The following is a 325-nucleotide window of genomic DNA, read 5'->3' as shown; positions in this document are numbered from 1 at the left end:
TAATTAGCCTTGTTAGCAAGACATTATTAGCCTTGTTAGCAAGACATTATTAGCCTTGGTAGCAAGGTATTATTAGCCTTGTTAGCAAGGCATTATTTGCCTTGTTAGCAAGACATTATTAGACTTTTTAACAAGACATAATTAGCCTTGTTAGCAAGACTTTATTAGCCTTGTTAGCAAGACATAATTAACCTTGTTAGCAAGACATTATTAGCCTTGTTAGCAAGACATAATTAGCCTTGTTAGCAGGACATTATTAGCCTTGTTAGCAAGACATAATTAGCCTTGTTAGCAAGACATTATTAGCCTTGTTAGCAAGACATTA

This window comes from Nematolebias whitei, chromosome 19 (genome assembly GCF_014905685.2).
Source record: "Nematolebias whitei isolate Nwh7 chromosome 19, NemWhi1, whole genome shotgun sequence".
In the NCBI taxonomy this organism is placed as follows: domain Eukaryota; kingdom Metazoa; phylum Chordata; class Actinopteri; order Cyprinodontiformes; family Rivulidae; genus Nematolebias; species Nematolebias whitei.
The sequence above is the reverse complement of the archived record's forward strand: the minus strand, read 5'-3'. Positions refer to the sequence as shown.